At 47.2% G+C, this 13,265-nt stretch overlaps 1 pseudogene; it reads right to left on the minus strand.

Annotated features, from left to right (window-relative positions):
• Window positions 1–663: 663 nt before the first annotated feature.
• The window catches only part of LOC119292474, a 38,217-nt pseudogene continuing 25,615 nt past the window's right edge, over window positions 664–13,265 (minus strand).

A 13,265-nucleotide genomic window follows, 5' to 3' on the forward strand; every position in this document is an offset into this window, starting at 1 on the left:
TCCTTGTGTTGGCCGCCGCTGCGGCGCACGGCGTGGCCGCGGCGAGGCCGGGGCCGGGGGTGGCGGGCGCGCACGGCGGAGGTGGGAGCGCGAGCGCGAGGCTGCTGTCGGGGCCGGGGGCCTCTTGCTGCACGCACGACCGGAACTCGGAGGGGACCTCGTGCTGCCCACACAGGCCATCTCCGTAGTAGTCCACTGCAGAGTGCAGACTGCGCACGAAATGTGTAGGGTAAATTATTTGGTTGCTGATCGTTAGTTCATTCATTCGTACAGATGGAAATGCACCCCGTGTATTCCTTCTTCTTTGGTGTCTGGTCGTCGTTTATTTCAGAACTAGTAGTACGGCAGTAGTGTCTCTTGTTTTGTTCAATATAGGAGAACCATGTATTATAAGGTGTCAGAGTCTTTTGTATCCGTGGTGTCAGAATTTTGTATAATTGTCTAACTATAATAGAAAAAAATATTAATGACCTATGTGTGGTTTGATTAGTACGTGTGTGTCTGGTTACGAAAAATTCTAGCTCCAAACTACACGCAGCTAATTGATGCATACGTGTCATCTCAAAGTGCATCAATTACCTCCAGAGATTGCATCAACCGTTGAAAAAACACAAAAGAGATCGAGCTGTTGCCATGGCTTCCCGTGCCGCACCGTCCAGCTGCTCAGGGAGCAAGCTCCTCCTCCTCCTCCTCCTTGTGTTGGCCGCCGCCGCGGCGCACGGCGTCGGGGCCGGGGGCGTCTTGCTGCACGCACGATCGGAACTCGGAGGGGACCTCGTGCTGCCCACACAGGCCACCTCCGTAGGCTGTAGCACTTCACCCGAAACGTGTAGAGTAAATTATTTGGTTATTGACCGTTCGTTCGTTCGTTCGTACATACAGATAGAAAAAAACCCTGCAAATTCCTTCTTCTTTGGGTGTCTGGTCGTTGTTTATTTCTGAAATGTGTAGAGCAAATTATTTGGTTGGTTGTTGACCGTTCATTCATTCCTACATATATAAATAAACCGTGTATATTCCATCTTTCCTTGGTGTATGCTCGTTGTTCATTTCTGAACTAGCAGTGTCTCTCGTTCAATAGGACACTGCTAGTTCTATAGGTGTCGGAAGAGTCTTTGTTTGCTAGTAGTCCTAACTAATAATAGTAGGAAATTTCCTCCGCTGATACTTCTAAATTATCTAATTGATGAGATTAATGATCCATGGGCGGCTTTTTTCTTTAAAAACAAGACAAAAGATTTGCCAGTTTCATTACTTAAGAGAGAAGATATAGAGGTTTAGGCCTTTGGCCGAAGTTACAATGATCACTCTCGCGGTACAATGTTACCCAAGTGTTTTGCGAAGTTATAGAGGTTTAGGCTTCCTTTTTTATTCTAGCAACGTGTGACTCCAGTCGGTACCGCCGTATTGTGGGAAATCCACATGTTTCGCTTCTTTCCACAGCTCCCAAGAGATTAGTACACGGCTTGATATGTGTGGCTTGATTACTACGCTGTTGGTTTCACCCTGCGTGGTTGAAGTTGTAATAGACGATTGTATGAACATTTTTAATTAATTAATATATGGGAGGGGATTTAAAAAAAATTCTAGCTCCAAACTAGGACACTTCATCTTTTTTAGTTGAACTAGTACACTAAATTGATGTTCGAGGGCCTTTTTGATTTGTAAGATTCTGAAAACACAGGAATAGAAAAAACACATGAATAAAGTGTCATGTCCTTTTTGTATACTACATATGGTTACAAAACTACACTAATTTGGACGAAAAAGTGTTTGAATGAACGGAAAAAGACAAATAAATTGTATCAAGAAGTTTGAGTGGATGAAGAATTTCCTCCAGAATGGAGTACGAATGAATCCTATGGAAACAATTGTTAGGATTTCAATCCTACGAGTCAAACAACCATCATAAGTTTTTTTCTCTAAGGATTTAAATTCTTCAAAAATCCTATGAAATCCCTTTGAATCAAAGGAGCTCCAAGCTCCAGACTGCACAAATGGCTAATTAATGCTACGGGTTATCTCATTCGCTCATCTCTTCATAGCGGCCGTTTCAAATAAATGTTACATCTAGCATGAGTTGAGGATCATCCCTTCACATGTAGACACCTATCGGGATCATATATGTGCTTACGATCGCATGAGCATTTTCTATTTCTGCATATATGCAATGACATCACATGTAAATTGCAAGTCACAACCCTGCTCTTGAAGTTTGAGACGGCAAAAAGAATGACTCGAGGTTTGGTTGCCTCACCGTTGATTGGGGATGTGGATGTGATCAGTGCCCCACATAGGAGAACTAACCTACTTCCATGCATCATCCATTGCAATGCAGCTAGTACAAACCTACCGCTTGCAACCAAAGCCCGTATCTAACCTAAACCCCATCAGAAGAGAGGAAGAGAGAAGGGGGCTTTGTTGCAACAACTCATACTCCTTGCATGTGAGAGTGTGGCCAAAGGGGTAGCATTAACCAGTGAAAGGATCGATATAGTTGACTAGGGGGGGGGGTGAATAGGCAACTAACAATTTTTAGCTTTTCTTTACCAAATTAAACTTTGCATCAAAGTAGGTTGTCTAGATATGCAACTAGGTGAGCAACCTATATGATTCAACAATCAACAAGTGCACAAACAAGAAAGGGATACAACACAAAAATCTTGCACAAGTAAAGGCACGAGATAACCAAGAGTGGAGCCGATGGAGACGAGGATGTATTACCGAAGTTACTTCCTTTTGAAGGGAAGTGCGTCTCCGTTAGAGCGGTGTGGAGGCACAATGCTCCCCAAGAAGCCACTAGGACCACCGTATTTTCCTCACGCCCTCACACAATGCGAGATGCCGTGATTCCACTACTGGTGCCCTTGAAGGCGACGACCGAACCTTTACAAACAAGGTTGGGGCTATCTCCACAACTTAATTGGAGGCTCCCAACGACACCACGAAGCTTCACCACAATGGACTATGGCTATGCGGTGACCTCAACTGTCTAGGGTACTCAAACACCCAAGAGTAACAAGATCCGCTAGGGATTAGTGGGGGAATCAAATTTCTCTTGCTGAAAGTGTAGATCGGGGCCTTCTCAACCAATCCTGAGAAAATCAACAAGTTTGATTGGCTAGGGAGAGAGATCAGGTGAAAATGGAGCTTGGAGCAACAATGGAGCTTTTGGGGGAAGAGGTAAGTCAACTTTGGGGAAGAAGACCCCCTTAAATAGTGGGGGGAACAATCCAACCGTTACTCCCCCAAACAGCCCCGCAGAGAGTGGTACTACCGCTGGGGTGGGCCGTACTACCGCTGTGGTCAGGTACTACCGTCCCACCTTGCAGTACTGCCGCGCAGAAGAGGGAAGCGAGGAGCAAAAGGAGGACCTGGACCCAAAGCGGTACTACCGCGGTGGTAAGGGCGGTACTACCGTTTAGGAGTGGTACTACCGCCTCTACTGCCGCAACTAGTGCCGCACAACCCAACACGAAAAATGAGCCCTCGAGTCGAGGCAGCAGGAGCACGGAGCCGCAGCGGTACTACGACGGAGGCTCCAAGCGGTACTGCCGCTTGATGCACTCGAGCGGTACTACCGCTGTGGCCCGCGGTACTACCGTTGGGACCAAGCGGTGCTCAAAAGAAGGGGAAAGAGCTCTCCATTGAAGCGGAAAGGCTCAAAGGGTGTGACAATGATGTGTACGTGTTGATTCCACCCAAGCCTTACCAAAGCGGACCCCCTCTTGATAGTACGGTGACTCCTACAAAACTAGTCCACCAACATAGAAACGAAAGAGCTGCACCATCTTAAATAACACTCCGAGGGGAGGGAATCATCTCGTGCCAAAGGATGAATCTCTAAAAACTCAACGCACACGATTAGTCCGCAAAAGCATTGTCATCAATCACCAAAACACCTTAGGGATAAATATGCCCTTACAATCTCCCCCTTTTTGGTGGACCGATAACAATACGGGATTTGCACAAACGAGAAAAGACATAGGACATAAGCAAACCCCACAATCTCTAAAGTATAGACGAGCTCCCCCTAGATGTGTGCTTTCTAGCTAAGTGCTTTGGACTGCACGACACACATGCTAGGATCAACACCCCCCCTATATTTTAGAGACCAACAACCTAAGCAGGAAATATGAGAGCAGGGTATATAACAGGATAAGCATGCAACTCATAAGATACCAAAGAACTAGATAGACATAGATAAAGATAATATAAAGATAAGGTAGCATATGTCTCACACCATATGACGGGAACTTAGGTCTGACTGGCACAAAACCAAACAAAGCAAAAGGCGAGAAAACACAACGACACCACAACGGAACACTCGCAACAACAACAAACGACACAAATCCCTGAACCCCTTTGGCATCGAGACACCAAAAAGGCAAAGAGTGCTGCTACAGCTCCAGGTGATAGCAAGCTGAGGATCTTAAACATCATATCCTAGCGGGATCATCTACACCGCCATCATCGGTCGGAAACGGCTCGGCATCTGAATCTGTCCACGGGCAGTGCTGGTGAATCCACTCCTCCTCCTCAGTTATCTGGCCTTCAGATCCACTATTAACGGTCGCACCCAACTGACGCATGAGCTCCTTGTGACGTCCCCTGGCCTTCTTCTCAACCACATGTGTCATGTACTGACCATGAGACTCCATGCAGAAAAGCTTCTTCATCTTGAGCTTGAGCTTCTTTGCCCAAGAGGGCTCTGCTCCAGAAGGCTCATAGTCAGCGTCATCATCAGCATCAGCATCAGCCTCGTCCTCGATCTCCATGGCAGTAGCAGAAGATGTACCCCCAGTTTTAGGGACCGGGGTGCCCCAGTTATCCTTCTTCCTCAGACGCTTGATCTCATGAGAAATCAAATCTCCGGTTTCCAGCAGGACCCTTGGATATACCTGTGCCTAGGCCTTCTCAATGAGTAACATGATGAACGGTCCATAAATCGGGCACTTGCGCTCAGAGATAGCAGATAGAAGTTCAGACCACATAACATGAGAAATGTCCAGGGACTCGCCGGTGTTCGCTTCCTTCTCATGCTGGCAGAAGAGAAACATGTCCACAAGATAGGAGTGGACCATATCCAAATTCCCGATGCGAAGGAAGAGAGTCTCTCGGAAGACATGGTGAAGGATGTCCAGAAAGGTAGGCAGCTTATAGGTTTCCTTCTTAGTCTCGGGGTGGATCTTGACAGAACAGTAGGGCTAGAGGGCTTGCTTGTGAGTGGAGGTTGCATTGAGGTGAGGGCGGAAGCCGACTGGAGTCTCAAGCCCGTGATCTTCCACCCCAAGTAACTCCATGAAAGCCTTCCACTTGACAGAAAGCAACTTGCCATTTGTCATCCAAGTCAGAGTCCCGTCCTCATCAGTTCCTAGATGGACAGTGGCATAGAATTGAGCCACAATATCTGCATCAAAGTCCTTGTTGAACTGCATTATCCTGAGAATGTTCAACTGAGAGCACATCTGAAGGGCTTCACCAAAGTACTCAGGGTCTTTCTCCATAAAGTCCGTGTCGATGGAGCGCACATCAACATAGAGATTCTTCTTGGCCTTGATCACATCAAAGAAGATGGCAAACTGAAAGCGGTTCCAGAATTGATAGTTGACCAAAGTGGGTTCTTGGTCTTCCATGTAGGGGTTGCAGCGACGCCTTGCCCAGAACTCCTTGGCATTCATTTTAGTCACAGTTTTGCCCCTCGGCTTCGGCTTGACGGCAGACTTCTTCTTGAGCTGAGGCGGAGGTGGAGCACTTGAGGAAGCACCCGCTGGCGGCGATGGAGCACTAGATGAACCATCTGCTGACTCAGATGTGCAGTAGCGCTTTGACGTTGCACGACCGGGGTTGACACGGTGGGCTTGCTGCTCAGGATGTTCATCACCTGGAACCAAACACACGAACGCACGAAACAACCAGAAAGAACGAGCATAAGCCAACAAACACAACAAACGAGATCAGGAAATAGCAGGAACATGAAGGAACTGGGCAAGCAGCGGTAGTACCATGACCTGGAAGCGGCAGTACCGCATGAGCGGTAGTACCGCGCCAATGGGAGCGATAGTATCGCTCGAAACGGGGAAACGGCGGTTCCCTACTGCCGTGGTCAAATCCGTCACTACTGGCCTGCCAAATTCAAAAATACTCCTACCAAACACTAATCCAAATAGTCTAGTTGCCTTTTCCAACCTACTTAAGCCTAGATTTAGCCAAAAATCAAGAGATGCAACCACTATTGCCCCTAGGACGCTGGCTTTGAAATCTAGACAAAAAGAGAGGAGGAGCTGGGGCAATACAGGCATCCATGGCAAGAGGACGAGGTGGGGATCGACTCCACCGAAGGAAATGGAGAGGGATGGCCCGGAGACGATGGCCCGCCGGAGCCCTCCTGCGGCAAGGCGATGCTGGAGAGATGAAGAGGAACGAGGGGACGAAGCGAATGGGTATGGGGGAGATGAAACCTCCCCCTTCCCCGACATAACCCCCTGGTCCCGCCCCTCAGCGGTAGTACCGCGCTGGTGGGCGGTAGTACCACTTGTCAACATAAGCGGTAGTACCGCACACCACCAGCGGTAGTGCCGCCCAGCAAGGCTCAACAACTAGACAAAAGACGGCTATGCTAAAAAAACCAACGGCAAGAAGAGGAAATAAAACTCGGCAGCGAGAACACTAACAAGGGGACAAGAAACACACCTCTTCAAGAGAGGGCGGTGGCCGAGGCCATCTATGTTTGAGTCAAGAGGTATGGTGCCGTGAAGATTTTAACCTTGGGCCCATGACCAAAACTCGTCCTTGAAGCACAAGTACCATAAAAAAATGGTTGATGTGAAAGACATGATCAATTTATGCATAATGGGGGGAGGAAGAGTTCATTGAGAGAACAACACTCCCCCTATGTCCATGCCTATACCTAAACTAGACACCAAGTTGAATGTGGTGGGGTGTGCATGGGTTCAAGTCACATTGCTCGAATCAATGATATTTAGCTCATGCCTTAACTCACGAAATCTTGCTTCATCCAAGGGCTTCGTGAAAATATATGCAAGGTTATCATGAGGATTGACATACTTGAGCTTGATCTCCCCTCTCCTAATGTGATCCCAGATGAAGTGATACCGAATCTCAATATGCTTCATCTTGAAATGTTGCACCGGGTTGAGAGAAATCTTGATGGCACTTTCATTGTCACACCAAAGAGGCACTTTGTCACAAATGACACCGTACTCCTTTAAAGTTTGCCTCATCAATAAGAGTTGTGCACAACAACTACCGGCCGCCACATACTCCGTTTCGGTGGATGATAGAGACACAAAACTTTGCTTCTTGGAAGACCAACTCACCAAAGAGCAACCAAGAAATTGGCACCCTCCAGAAGTGGAATTCCTATCCACTTTGTCTCCCGCCCAATCGGAATCCATATATCCTTCTAGCTTGAAGTTTGCTCCTCTTGGGTGCCATAAGCCAAAGTTTGGGGTATGAGCCAAATATCGGAAGATTCACTTGACCGCCACAAAGTGGCATTCCTTCGGTGCGGCTTGAAACCGTGCGCACATTCCCACACTCAACATGATATCCGGTCTAGATGCACAAAGGTAAAGCAGGGAGCCAATCATGGAGCGATATACCTTTTGATCCACCGCTTTACCATTGGGATCAATGTCAAGTTGGCACTTGGTGGGCATCGAAGTAGAAGCCGGCTTGACATCGCTTAGCTTGAATCTTTTTAGCATGTCTTGAGTGTATTTGGCTTGGTTGATGAAGGTACCTTCTCTTCTTTGCTTGATATCGAAACCAAGGAAGAAATTCAACTCTCCCATCGAAGACATCTTGAACTTAGAGGTCATGAGAGCGGAAAATTTCTCATTGAAAGCTTTGTTAGGGGAACCAAAGATAATATCATCAACATATAGTTGGCATACAAACAACTCCCCTTTGACCTTCTTAGTAAAAAGAGTGGGATCGATTTGCCCAACCTCAAATCTAAGATCTTGCAACAACCGGTAAGGTGGTCATACCACGCACGTGGGGCTTGCTTAAGGCCATAGAGTGCCTTATCGAGTTGATACACATGATCTGGGAAGTAAGGATCCTCGAACCCGAGGGGTTGCTTGACATAAACCAACTCATTAATAGGACCATTAAGAAAAGCACTCTTCACATCCATTTGTTGTAACATAAAGTTGTGATGGGAAGCATAAGCAATCAACAAACGAATGGATTCAAGGCGAGCAACGGGAGCAAAGGTTTCACCATAGTCGATACCCTCGACTTTTGAGTAGCCTTGTGCTACCAATCTTGCCTTGTTGCGAATGATGTTCCCATGAGCATCTTGCTTGTTCTTGAATATCCACTTGGTTCCAATGACATTGTGGTTCCCCGATGGCCTTGGCACCAATCTTCACACCTTGTTGTACTCGAAGTTGTTGAGTTATTCATGCATGGCATTGAGCCAATTTGAATCTTCGAGCGCCTCATAGACCTTTTGGGGTTCAACACAAGAGAAAAACGCGTGATGTTCACAATATTTTGCTAATTGTCTATGAGTGCTTACCTCCTTTCTTAGGCTTCCAACCACATTCTCCATGAGATGACCTTTGGTGGTGAGCTTGGAAGCAATCTTCCCGGCACGATGCTCTAATTCCTCCTCGGATGTGGAAGGAGGAGGGTTAACTTGATTGTCTTGAGCGTCGTCATGAGCTTGTTCTAGATCTTGAGCTTGCTCTTGATCTTGAACTTGCTCGAGGGGGAGAACTTGACCTTGGGCATCATTTGGTGGTTCACCACCATCTTTAGGTTGATCTTGCCCTTGGTCTTGTTCAAAAGGTTGAGGGCCTTCACTTTGTTCTTTGGAAGCGTGTGGGTCTTGGGTTGGTGATGGCTCCACTTGAGTGGAGCATTGTCCTTCTCCTTCGGCCACAAGGGTTCCTCAATGGGTAGGATATGACCCACACCCATTCTTCTTATGGCTTGGGGAGGAATTTCATCACCTACATCACAAGTACCACTTTGCTCCACTTGGTAGCCGTTATTTTCGTCAAACTCCACGTTACACGTCTCCTCAATGAGTCTGGTGGACTTGTTGAGGACACGGTCAGCATGAGAGTTTGTAGCATAACCAACAAATATGCCCTCATAAGCTCTAGCCTCAAATTTAGACAAGCGAACACCTTTCTTGAGAATGAAACACTTACACCCGAACACCCGGAAGTACTTGAGGTTGGGCTTGTTACCGGTAATAATTTCATAAGGAGTCTTGTTCAATCCTTTGCGGAGATAGAGACGATTGGATGCATGACATGCTGTGTTGATGGCTTCAGCCCAAAAGTTGTATGGAGACTTGAACTCCACCATCATGGTCCTTGCCGCATCCATCATTGTCCGGTTCTTCCTCTCCGCGACACCATTTTGTTGAGGGGTGTATGGTGCAGCATATTGATGTTTGATCCCCTCGTCACTAAGAAACTCATCCAAGGTGTAGTTCTTGAACTCGGTGCCATTGTCACTTCTTATTGTCAAGATCTTTGCATCATGTTGACGTTGAGCTTCATTTGCAAAGCCGATGACGGTTTGTTGAGTCTCACTCTTTCTATTGAAGAAAAATACCCAAGTGTACCTTGAATAATCATCCACAATCACCAAGCAATACTTTCTACCTCCAAGACTATCAAAGGATGGAGGTACAAAAAGATCCATGTGAAGGAGCTCCAAGGATCTCTTCGAGTAGATGATAGTCGTGGGAGGGTGAGTGATGGTGTCCTGGACTAGGGGGTACTCAACGCGTCGTCTCCTGATCAGTTGGATTGGGCCGAGGACCCCCATGCCCGTATACTCATGGGTCAGTCCGGACAGCTGCCGCATACAAGGAAGAATCCACAAGACTTGGCGATCAAGACAAGGACTCCTCCCCCACCGGCGTATTCGGCTAGGACTCTTGTTATCCTAGGCCTCTGGTGCATTATATATACTGGGGCCAAGCTAGTCGATAGATATACAACCACAATCATACCATAGGCTAGCTTCTAGGGTTTAGCCTCTCTGACCTCGTGGTAGATCAACTCTTGTACTACCCATGTCATCAATATTAATCAAGCAGGAGTAGGGTTTTTACCTCCACCGAGAGGGCCCGAACCTGGGTAAAAACATCGTGTCCCTTGTCTCCTGTTACCATTGATCCTAAGACGCACTGCTTGGGACCCCCTACCCGAGATCCGCCGGTTTTGACACCGACATTGGTGCTTTCATTGAGAGTTCCGCTGTGTGATCGGCGAAAGGATCAATGACTCGACTGCAGGTCAACTGCGACGTCGGCTTCTTCGTCACCAGCTCGACTGGTCACCTTGGTTTGACCGAGGACTGCGCCCTACCTCCGATTGTCATGTTCGGATGAAGGCCTTCATCAACACCAACTCCGATCTCTATAAAGATCATGGAGGAGTCATCCATGGAGCTCGAGGGCTCAACGTCAACATTGCCCTCAGGCGACCGTGCTGTTTTTCCGGACAGCAAACTTGTATTCGCCGCCACCGCCTCCTCGAGTGTCGCTTAAACGATTACTTCGGTGGAATTATGCGGAATTAAGACAACCCTGCAAAAATTTCGTCGAGTTCCGATGGAGGAATCTCCGGCAATCTCCGATATACCAGAGCCCTGTTGAATCTGGACGAGAATCCGAACGAGTTTAGGGCGTGGTATCCAGCATCTAGCTCGGATGTCCTTTGGAGGATCCAACCGTTGATTTGCTGCGGAATTCCCATATCTACCACTGGCCAAAACTTCAGCTCGATCCGACCGTCCAAACTCCGGGAAACTTCCGATTAGTGCATCACTTTTTGGATCTGTTTTCTGCGCGAGAACGAATCTGACTCGAATTCATCTTCTTTATGAACGGGATCTCGGACATCCTTTTTGAAGGAAGTTTTCATATGGGGTGTTGTGTTTTATTGTCAAACACATCCCAGTAGTATTAAAAGTATTCTTGCAATACGAACTTCACCGTCGCGCCGGTGTCAAACCAGCCCGACAACATCACTCCACGGCGGCCGACCTGCGTTAGGCACGTCGTCGCTTTGTTGAGCCGAGCTCAATTTCTTCGAATCATCATCTCGGCCAGCCGAACAATAGTTCGGCATCGCGAAGGATAAATCGTCACCAACATCGCCGCCCTACGGATTACACGGAGCGGGCACACCTCCATCGCCACATGGTCACTTTATTAAGCCAGCATCGACCACGTCACGACCTGCATCACTGGACCAGGGGCTTCATCATCTCTTCATCAACCTACTCCGGAGACTTCGGTGTCGCGGGCCGACCAGCTCCGTCACATTAGCTTCACCGAGGACTTTGCCTCGGCGAGCCAACCTTTGCCAGCATCGCCATGCCGTTGCTTTATTGCCCATCAGGCGATAGGTGTGCGGATCGAGTCTCAATTTTGGGAATCACCTTTCTTCGGATTGCTACAACAAATAAGCGAGGTGCTATTAATCCTAGTATTTTTTGCTTGTTAGGGTTCGTTTTTCCCAATGAATTATTACTCTGGTTTGTCCATCATATGTACGCAGGTCTATCAAATGGTGGCCGCATTAACGACAGCCGCATGGTGGTTCGGTCAGTTTCCGTACATAGTTCGGCGAACGCCGCATCCGAAACTCAAACCGACCTGTGAATTCAGGCCTTGCCATGCCTTTACCGCATCACGCCGCCGCCCGGCATCGACAGTGACTTCGGCGCCAGGCCATATTTCTTTTATTACTCACTTTGCATAAATTATTTGTTATGCAACGATTTTTTTATTATTATTACTATTATCTCCGGTTTGCACTATTTTTTGTGCACAGGAAAATGATCTAGCCGGACTATATCCTTTGGCGTCACCTCGGCTGGACGGGGGGCTTCGTCAACACTTCATTACCCCATGCCAGGGACTTCAGCATCACCCTGCCGTCCTGCATTGACCGTGCTATGTCACCACTTCGGAGTGCCGAGCTCTTTGCTCCGCCAGCTTGTGACCGGCTCGAGGATGGAACCTTGTCCCGCGTCATGCTCGGACTGCATCATCAATACCGAACACATTAACCAGCTAAGTTGTCTTCATGCTCAAAGTTTTAAATTTTTAACTTGTGTTCGGCTCGGCCAAGCATTATACTTTTTTGGAAAAAAGTTGCTTGTAAAAATTTCCTTGTCCAAACTTTGTTTGTGACACGCAAATTCAAATACCCCGTTTACTTGGGGGTTTCCTTCATGAAGCTTTTTACTCTTGCATATGGTTATACTTGTACGGCTTCGTTCCTTGTTCGTGTATTACGCCACAATATGCACCATATTGACTTAAGCGATTTGCAAGCTGGGTTGCCTGGCTCCTGTGCTTACCCCTACATTCCCGATTGTTCGGCTAGGGAGTAAAGGGAGCACCTCTGCGATTGTCATGATCGGGTCACCCGAGCCGGACCTCAGACTGGGTGAAGTCGAAAGCTAGTGCTCTTATTGTTTTCAATCATGGTCGGCACACAACGAAACTCATGAGTACAAAAAATCTATTGCACAAGTCTCATAATAACAATGAGCACCGAAGAAAGGTATCGGTGGGGGTACTATTTTCTTCGAAGATGCTTCTTACTCTTTGCAGTAATATAGCATAAGTTCCCTGAGCGCGCTTTGTCTGTTACAGCCTTATGGCCTGATTGCCTGGTTATTGGAAACACCATCGATATTCTCGACAGATGGAGTACATAACACTTTTCGGTCCTTGACCGAAGAGGGAGAAGCCGACGGTCGGTTAAGACGCGTTTAAAGTTTGGTTGAACATAGATATGATATAAGTACTTCGGTACATGCAATCATTCTTTTACCGAAGTCACTTGGGGGCTCTTAAATTTATATGAGCCGTTTTATGATAAGTGTTTTTCTTCTTAGTCGTTGCAAAGTTTTTATTATTATTTATCACTCCTTTTTTCGACACAAGTGTGCGGTCACTAGCCGGGGAGCCTAATTTCTCTCTCAAAGCCGCTAGAGTTTAGTTTGCTAAACTGGCCTAGTAAGAAGTACTTCACCTTCGGGATAGGAGGTTGAAGCCGTAGGCTGACCCGCTTGAAGTTTTGAGATAGGATGTGTCATGTTAAAGCACGGCAGAAGCACCTTTTTTTTTTCTAAAGTCCAATTTTCGGATTGGCACCGAACACTTGATCTACTCCGGACATTAACCTTTTGAATAAGTTTTTGGCTTTTCGAGCCCATGGCACTTTTAAACTATTTGTGTGTTTTCAGCA

Source organism: Triticum dicoccoides, chromosome 4B, assembly GCF_002162155.2.
Source record: "Triticum dicoccoides isolate Atlit2015 ecotype Zavitan chromosome 4B, WEW_v2.0, whole genome shotgun sequence".
In the NCBI taxonomy this organism is placed as follows: domain Eukaryota; kingdom Viridiplantae; phylum Streptophyta; class Magnoliopsida; order Poales; family Poaceae; genus Triticum; species Triticum dicoccoides.